Raw genomic sequence first — 6,000 nt, 5'->3', positions numbered from 1 at the left:
CAGAGACGCCCGTGAAGAGCAGCCAAAGTCACTGGCCATGGAGGAAGTCCAGGAGTTGTCACTCAAAAGTATCCAAGAGCCACTTGAAAAGGACCCATCTTCACTGTCCATGAGGGAAGTGTTGCTGTCCTTAGATGTCTCCAGGCTGAACCTGTATGAAGAGGAGGAGGAGGAGGAGGCAGAAGAAGAGGAAGCTTAAGCCCAGCACTCCGGAGCATCCTCGGGCCATCCTTCCAGCCCCCAAGGAGGCAGCAGGCTGTGTCACTGCCCACTGCCGTGGGATCCCACCCAGCATGTGCCCGAGGCCCCCTCCGTGCCTGCTGGGCACAGCGGTTCCTTCTGCCCCAGGAGAAAGGGGAGACACTGGCAGCTCTGCGTCATGGAGATCGTTGCCTCCAGAAGGGCATCTGCCCTTACATTTTTGGCCCATAGATTTCCCCTTGCCCTCCCCAGCCAGCAGACCCAAGCCATGCCCCCCATTGCTGTCCCCATTCCCTCCTCGGTGGCCTCACATGTCCAAATCTCTCTTTAGGTTCTCCATGCTCCTCTGTATCTCATGGACGATTGTTTCATACATGCCATCCATCTCCAGGTGTACGGGAGAGCTGCAGAGGGGCAGAGGGCAGCGTTAGCGGGACCTTTCTTGGTGGGGGTATCCCGGAGGGGTACCAGCGGGGACGGCTCCACCTACCACATCCTTGAGGGCTGTGGGGACCGCAGGGGGTCAAAGGCCACAGGCAGAGGATACAGAATGAGCTGATGGGGCCTCCGCACACGGGTCCGTAGGAACATGGAGCCAGCGCGGGTCTTTGCAGGACACCTGCCCTTGCACAGGGCTCGCTTACTTCTGTCGTCCTCCTTGTTGCCTCTGCATGGGCGCTCCTTTGGTCTCCTTTCCTACCCAGGCAGGGCAAACAGTGCGTTAGAGGGGAGCGTTCCCTGCGCCTGCTGGGCACCGGCAAAACCCCAGAGCCCGGCCAGGGCATGGCTGGGAAACGGCCTCCCCTGCCAGGCAAGGGCCCCCCAGCCCGCCCCTGGGGCTGCTCCCGGGCCCCTGCTGACCCCCCACCCTGCCGGCCAGGGCACAGCTCTGCACCAGCACCGACTCCTACCTGGGCCTTGGCCGTGGGCACTGTGAGGCGGCGGTAGGCAAGCACCACCAGCACCAGCAGCAGCCCCAGGAAAGCAGAGAAGGCGACGAAGGCCGCTGGCCCGGGGAACCAGCTCATTGCCCAGGGCGTGACGGGCATGCCTGTAACACGTGCCAGAGAGAGCCAAGGAGAGCTTGAGGAGGCGCAGCCGCACCCAGCTCGTAGTGCGCTTGCTCTCCCTTCCCAGCTCAAGAGCCTCTGTCTTCGCCTGGCAGCTCGCAGGCAAAGTGCCGCCTGGCCTTGCTTCAGGCCCACGTTCCTATTGGCCCCGCGTTTGTGACGTGTCCCCTTCCGCCAGCTGTGATGTCACCAGCGCTCCGCTACGACAACGTTTGTGATGCAGGGGCGACGGGGGCAAGTGACCCTCCCCGAGCTGAGCCGAACCGAGGGAGGCGACAGTGCCCTGAACACACCCGGTCCCGAGAGCTGGCCCTGTGTAGGGCCACACAAAGCCTCTGGCCTCTCACTAGGAAGGGCCAAAGCCCGGGTCCCAGCCTGCGCCGCCCCTCCCGAGAGCCTGTGAACTGCCTGTTGGCTCTCTCGAGTCCCAGCCACCCCGTCCCCATCCTCCGTGCCGTGCCCAGTGTCCATAGCTGGGGCTGTCCCCACCCGCTCTGCTCCTGGCAGGGGCGCTGGGACGGGCCCTGGCTCTGCCAGACCTCGCTGCTGTCTTGCCGGAGACAGCAAGCTGCAGGTGGTAACGGCTGCATAAGGACATTTAGCCCTTCCTGAGCACCGTGTCCTGCTCCCGTGTTGCTCTCACTTTGACGCAATGGTGCTATGGCCAACATATGTCAGGCCTCAGCATGATCTCCACGTGACCCAAAACTGGACAAGGATTTCAGTGAACAATCACATGCCCTCACTGGAGATGCTGGGGCTCTCAGGCACCTGGCCTGGTTGCTCCTGGGGAGCTCCCTCGCTCTCTGACCGTTCTGCCCGGCCAGAAGGGGAAGGGCCATGCACACCCCCTTGAGTCCAAGGGCCCTGCTCCTTGTCCTCGGTGCCCGGCAGGGTGTCCCCGCTGGCCGTGCTGCTGCCCGCTGTTTCCCCGTGTTCCCTTTTGCATGGGGGTGTCTCCTCATCTTCCCGAGGCATTTCTCGCTGCGCTCTCAAGAACGCTGCTGGCCCGCAGTGGGCTGGAGCCTGCATCCCTCGTGGGCAGGTGTCCACAGGGTCTGTGGTCTCTTTGTGTGGGCCAGGGAGCTGCTGCTCCCCAGGCAAAGAAAGACTCCCATGGGCTCACTTCAGAGGAGACACATTTATTGGGAGGGCTGTTGCTCCTGGTAGGGCCTGGAGGGGACCTGCTGCTCCCTGGGTCCATACGCCGCTGAGCCCTGCTTCCTCTGGCCACTTGCAAGGGGAAGAGCACGGTCACATTCCCGGGGTCGGGCTGCTCTTTGCACTCCCGACTTGCAGTGTGTGGACAGTCTCCCCCTGAGCAAGAGGAGCTGCTGTCCCCAGGGCTGCTGCCACCTTGCTGTCCCCTGGCCTCACTGGCACCATGTCCGGATGGCACTTGTCTCTCCCACTGAGCAAGCCTCACCCTGAGAGCCCACCAAGTCCTTCCCCATCGCCACCTAAGGTGGTCACAGGCTTTCTGCTTCCCCCAGGAGCCCCGGCAATCCTCCAGTCATACAACAACCCGCGACCGGCCTCACGCACCCAAAGAGCATGGTGCCCTCGGCCTGGCACCTGGTGGGCACTAAGGCTCTGCTTCCCGTCCTCTTTGTCATCTTCCCGTGGGCCTCCTCTCCTGTCCTCTCCTCTCCTCCTCTTCCTGCTCCCAGATCGGGCCGTGTCTGTGCCTAGGAGCTTGGTGCACGGGCGCCCTAACAGCAAAGCAGGGTGAGGGCGAGCACACAGCAGCTGCTGCCTGGCAGAGGTGGTGTCTCTGCCCCAGGACTCCTGGGTCTGGCTGCTCTCAGCGGGGCACGAGCCTGGTGTGGTCCCACCGCACTAGAAGCCGCCCATGCCGATAGAGAGGGATCCGTAGGGTGGACCCGCACACGTGGAAGTGCCGAGAAGGCTGGGCGGCAGCAGCCCTCTTCTGGCTCTGCTGCCTCTTGGGCCTGTTCTCGGGAGAAGGCCTTTCTTCCACCATCCCTCCCCTTCCTGCTCCCAGGCCTGCTGCAGCAGATGGAGCTGAAGTCTGGGAGCCTTCACTGCCAGGCAGGCTGTGGCGTGGGGCTTCGCTGCGCTCGGGGCAGAGCCTGCTGGAGCCAGCCGTGTGCAGATCCAGAGGGTCGGCAGGCTCATCCTGCGGACCAGGGAGCTGTTCTGCCGGCTTCGTGGTCTCGACGTGCTTGTCCCCACGCCAGAAGGGAGAGCGGTCGGGCAGCTCAGTGCACCCCTGCAGAGGGGGAGGCTGAGCGGCATTTTGCCCCAGGGCGATGTCTTCAGAGCTCTCCTTGTCTTCCAGGACCCTGGTTGGCAGTGGGTAGTTCTGTTGTATCTTCAGGTTTGCAATGCGATACTCCGGTGTCCATTGCATAGCCTCATAGTCCAGGAAGGGTGGGTCGTCGTCCATGGGAACCACCACCCCGTTGTGCTCTTGTGCTCGCTGAGGTGGTGGAGGAGTTGAGGCTGGGACAGTCTGCGGAGTCTCGTCCACATTGTCTGGCGGGCCCAGTTCCTTCAGCAGTTGCGCTTCTGGGATGAGGCCCTCCAAGGCGTCCTGGCCTCTGTGGTCTTTGATAGGCGTCTCTGTTTCCCTGGAGCAAACATCAGGTGCCTCTGGAGGTGGAGTGGGAGCACCCAGCTGGATCGCAAGATCTTGCTGGTGCTGGTGCACGGTGCCAGCCTCAAGGCATCTGTCCACTTCCTCCCTGCAGGGTGGGCGAGTTGCTGGGCCAGAGCGATCCTCCAGGTCAGCCCTGGGGTGGCCCAGGCCAGGGTGTATGCTGGAGGCATGAGCCATGTCTGCTCCGTGCACAAGAGAAGCCAGAGACGCCCGTGAAGAGCAGCCAAAGTCACTGGCCATGGAGGAAGTCCAGGAGTTGTCACTCAAAAGTATCCAAGAGCCACTTGAAAAGGACCCATCTTCACTGTCCATGAGGGAAGTGTTGCTGTCCTTAGATGTCTCCAGGCTGAACCTGTATGAAGAGGAGGAGGAGGAGGAGGCAGAAGAAGAGGAAGCTTAAGCCCAGCACTCCGGAGCATCCTCGGGCCATCCTTCCAGCCCCCAAGGAGGCAGCAGGCTGTGTCACTGCCCACTGCCGTGGGATCCCACCCAGCATGTGCCCGAGGCCCCCTCCGTGCCTGCTGGGCACAGCGGTTCCCTCTGCCCCAGGAGAAAGGGGAGACACTGGCAGCTCTGTGTCATGGAGATCGTTGCCTCCAGAAGGGCATCTGCCCTTACATTTTTGGCCCATAGATTTCCCCTTGCCCTCCCCAGCCAGCAGACCCAAGCCATGCCCCCCATTGCTGTCCCCATTCCCTCCTCGGTGGCCTCACATGTCCAAATCTCTCTTTAGGTTCTCCATGCTCCTCTGTATCTCATGGACGATTGTTTCATACATGCCATCCATCTCCAGGTGTACGGGAGAGCTGCAGAGGGGCAGAGGGCAGCGTTAGCGGGACCTTTCTTGGTGGGGGTATCCCGGAGGGGTACCAGCGGGGACGGCTCCACCTACCACATCCTTGAGGGCTGTGGGGACCGCAGGGGGTCAAAGGCCACAGGCAGAGGATACAGAATGAGCTGATGGAGCCCCCTCACACGGGTCCATAGGAACATGGAGCCAGCGCGGGTCTTTGCAGGACACCTGCCCTTGCACAGGGCTCGCTTACTTCTGTCGTCCTCCTTGTTGCCTCTGCATGGGCGCTCCTTTGGTCTCCTTTCCTACCCAGGCAGGGCAAACAGTGCGTTAGAGGGGAGCGTTCCCTGCGCCTGCTGGGCACCGGCAAAACCCCAGAGCCCGGCCAGGGCATGACTGGGAAACGGCCTCCCCTGCCAGGCAAGGGCCCCCCAGCCCGCCCCTGGGGCTGCTCTCGGACCCCTGCTGACCCCCCACCCTGCCGGCCAGGGCACAGCTCTGCACCAGCACTGACTCCTACCTGGGCCTTGGCCGTGGGCACTTTGAGGCGGCGGTAGGCAATCATCAGTAGCAGCCCCACGAAAGCAGAGGAGGCAACGAAGGTTGCTGGCCTGGGGTACCAGTTCACTGCCCAGGGCGTGACGGGCATGCCTGTAACACGTGCCAGAGAGAGCCAAGGAGAGCTTGAGGAGGCGCAGCCTCACCCAGCTCGCAGTGCGCTTGCTCTCCCTTCCCAGCTCAAGAGCCTCTGTCTTCGCCTGGCAGCTCGCAGGCAAAGTGCCGCCTGGCCTTGCTTCAGGCCCACGTTCCTATTGGCCCCGCGTTTGTGACGTGTCACCCTTCCGCCAGCTGTGATGTCACCAGCGCTCCGCTACGACAACGTTTGTGATGCAGGGGCGACGGGGGCAAGTGACCCTCCCCGAGCTGAGCCGAGCCGAGGGAGGCGACAGTGCCCTGAACACGCCCGGTCCCGAGAGCTGGCCCTGTGTAGGGCCACACAAAGCCTCTGGCCTCTCACTAGGAAGGGCCAAAGCCCGGGTCCCGGCCTGCGCCGCCCCTCCCGAGAGCCTGTGAACTGCCTGTTGGCTCTCTCGAGTCCCAGCCACCCCGTCCCCATCCTCCGTGCCGTGCCCAGTGTCCATAGCTGGGGCTGTCCCCACCCGCTCTGCTCCTGGCAGGGGCGCTGGGACGGGCCCTGGCTCTGCCAGACCTCGCTGCTGTCTTCTGCTGACTTGGGGACCCTGCTCTCCCCCTCTTCCTTCTCTTTCTCAATGTACCTATGTTTCGAGCCCACTCTTGTTCTTGCCATGCTC

Source organism: Falco rusticolus, chromosome 6 (assembly GCF_015220075.1).
Source record: "Falco rusticolus isolate bFalRus1 chromosome 6, bFalRus1.pri, whole genome shotgun sequence".
NCBI lineage: Eukaryota > Metazoa > Chordata > Aves > Falconiformes > Falconidae > Falco > Falco rusticolus.
Note: the sequence above shows the minus strand (reverse complement) of the source record.